Here is a 3,485-nt window from a genome sequence, read left to right as displayed (position 1 = left end):
GGTCAGGGCACAGAAACAGGTCAGGGATCCAGGCGGCACAAAAAACAGATCCAACAAGGGCTAGGCAGGCTCAAAAAATCAGGAGGCAGAAAAAGGTCAGGATCAGGTAGACACACAGAAAAAGGCTGAATGCTTACTAGCCAAGGATTTCAGGCAATCTGGCACTGTCAACTAGACAGAGGCCTGCTGGTCTCAAAACGAGACCCAACATAGGGCTTGACCCGGGACACGTGGAAGGTGGGATGGATCTTCATGGAGTGAGGCAACTGTAACCGGAGGGCCACTGGGTTCACCACTTTAGAAATGGGAAAGGGGCAGACAAAGCGGGGTGCCAACTTACGACATTCCATTCCGAGTGGGAGGTCCTTGGTGGACAGCCAGACCCTTTGAGCAACTTGATAGACAGGGTCTGGGACACAACAACGGTTGGCTGTTCTGGACTGGACCTCTGACATCCTGATTAAGGTCCGTCTAGCTTTACTCCAGATTCCTTAGGAACCTCAAGGCAGCAGCGTGGGCAGAAGGGACCATCGCCACCCTCTCCTGGTTTGAGAAAACTGGTGACTGGAAACCATCAACATAGAATGGTGACAGGCCAGTGGTACTTGAGGGAAGAGAATTCATAGAGTGTTCAACCCATGACAGACTCTGGGACCACTTGGATGGATCCAACCCACACAGGACACAGAGCTTGATTTCCATCTCTTGCTTTGCCCTTTATGTTTGACCACCTGTTTTTGGGTGGAAGCCAGAGGACAGGCTGATGGAGATACCCAACATAGAACAGAACTCTCTCCAGAAACGAGAGACAAATTGGGGACCTCGATCAGACACAATATTGGAGGGGAGCCAAGTAAGCGGAACACCTCCCTGGCCAAGATCTCTCCCATCTCCTTGGCTGAGGGGAGTTTCTTCAGGGGGATGAGATGGACCATCTTAGAAAACCTGTCAACAGTAAGAATGACAGTAAACCCATTAGAGGAAGGCAACCCAGTAACAAAGTCCATTGAGAGATGGGACCAAGGACGTGGTGGGATAGGGAGTGGGTGCAACGGTCCAGAAGGGGGATGCCGAGACGGCTTGACCTGGCAACACAGAGATCAGGATGAGACAAAGTCCTTGACATCTTTGATCAGAGATGGCCACCAGAACTGCGTTTGAACCAATTTCAGAGTCTTGACGATATCAGGGTAACAATATAGGCGGGAGTTGTGACAAAACTTGATCACCTTGTCCACCAGGTTCTCAGGAACAAAGAGTTGATCCCTGGGACATGACTCAGGGATAGGAAGACTTTGGTTGGCTTCTCTAACCTCTCTCCACAAGTCCAATCTGGTGGCTGCTAGTCGAACTGACTGAGTTTTACGTTCTTTGTCCCGGGCCTGTAAGATAAGGACAAATTGAAATGGCCAAAAAATAGAGCCCACCTAGCTTGTCTAGGATTTAGCCGTTTAGCAGATTTCAGGAACTCCAGGTTTTTATGGTCAGTCCAGACAACCAACGGGTCCTTGGCCCCCTCCAACCAGTGTCACCACTCCTCAAGTGCCAGTTTTATGGCTAGCAGTTCTCGATCCCCCACATCATAGTTTTGTTCAGCGCAGGACAAACATCTGGAGAAATAAGCACAGGGGTGAAGCCGATTGTCGGAAGCACGTTGGCAGAGAATGGCACCTACCCCAGGGCTTGAAGCATCAACTTCTACAATGAACTGCCTTTGAGGATCAGGGGAACTGGGGCTGTTGAGAACAGAGTCTTGAGATGAGAGAAGGCCTTCTCAACCTGCTCATTCCAGGAGAACTTGATCTTCACAGACGTCAGGGCATGAAGAGGAGCAGCAATCTTGCTGTAATCACGAATAAAACGGCGGTAAAAATTGGCAAAACCAAGAAACTTTTGCAACTGTTTGAGGGAGTAGGCCATTCAGAAACAGCAGAAACCTTGGCAGGGTCCATTATGACTTTATCTGGAGAGATAATGAAGCCAAGAAAGGAAGTGTGGGTTGTGTGAAACTCAGATTTCTCAGCCTTCACAGACAGATGATTGTGGAGAAGGCGAAGGAGAACAGCTCTGACGTGGTGATGGTGTGACTCCAAATCTGGTGAATAAATGAGAATATCATCCAGGTATACAAAAACAAATTGTCCCACCATGTCGCGAAGGACATCGTTAACCAAGGACTGGAAGACTGCAGGAGCATTTTTTATGCCAAAAGGCATGACAAGGTATTCATAATGACCAGTGGGGGTGTTAGACGCCGTATTCCACTCATCTCCTTCTCGGACAAGATGGTAAGCATTTCTAAGATCTAGTTTAGCACCTTTAATCTAATAAAATGCAGAGTCCATTAGGGGAAGAGGGTACCGGTTCTTGACAGTAATATCATTAAGACCCCGATAGTCTATGCATGGTCGTAAAGATCCGTCCTTCTTGCCCACAAAGAAAAAACCAGCTCCGGCAGGGGAGGAGGATGGATGGATAACATATGCCTTAAGTGACTCCTCTACATAATTTTTCATGGCCTGGTGCCCGGGGGGGGGGTGTTCCAGGTAACAAATCAATGGCACAATCATAGGGCCTGTGAGGAGGGAGAGCAGTGGCTCGAGATTTATTGAAAACCTCCTTTAAATCATGATAGACTTGGGGAACCTTGGTAAGGTCAGGATAGGTCTCTTCAATCTCGTTAATGGGAGTGGAGAGGGTAAAAGCAGAAGACAAACATGAGGCAGAACAAGAACTTGACCAGCCTAAAATCTCCTTAGCCCTCCAGTCAATATGGGGGTTATGCTTCCATAGCCATGAAGCTCCCAAAATGACAGAAATTGAAGGAGACTTGACTAGGAAGGAAATCTCCTCCTTGTGGTTACCTCCTAGAGCCAGGCACACCTTCTCTGTCATCAGATGCGACTGATTGAGGTGGTGCCCATCCAGGGCCATAATGTTCTTGGATGCAGGGGCAGGAAAGAGTCTGATGTTATGTCTTTTGGCAAAAGATTCATCCATAAACTTCGTATCGGCTCCAGAGTCAATGAACACAGAGACCTGATGAGAGGCAGAGGACACCAAAAGGTTAGCAGGGAACATAAGAGTGTTTGAGGAGCTTGAGGACCGGCTTTGACTCAGTAGAAACTCCTCTCCCTCTACTGAGCTTGTTCTTTTAACGGGCACCCAATGGCTCTGTGACCCCTTCCTCCACAGTAAGAACACAGGTTCTCCTGCTTTCTATGGATGCGTTCTTCAGCAGATATCCTGAGTCTACCCAACTGCATGGGTTCGGGTTCACTGGTAGGAGGAGATGAAACAGCTGTAAACTGGGTGTCTGCTTTGGCTTGTGTGGTAAAAACAGCTTGCTTCCCCTTATAGCTTCTCTCTCTTCGTCTTTCCAAAAGCCGCAAGTCGATACGAGCAGCCAAATCCTCCAACTCTTTCAAAGAACTTGGGAAATCACGAGTAGCCAGCTCATCCTTAATGTCCTCATTTAAACCTTG

This window comes from Cyprinodon variegatus, unplaced genomic scaffold (assembly GCF_000732505.1).
Source record: "Cyprinodon variegatus isolate N-32 unplaced genomic scaffold, C_variegatus-1.0 Scaffold105, whole genome shotgun sequence".
In the NCBI taxonomy this organism is placed as follows: Eukaryota; Metazoa; Chordata; class Actinopteri; order Cyprinodontiformes; family Cyprinodontidae; genus Cyprinodon; species Cyprinodon variegatus.
Note: the sequence above shows the minus strand (reverse complement) of the source record.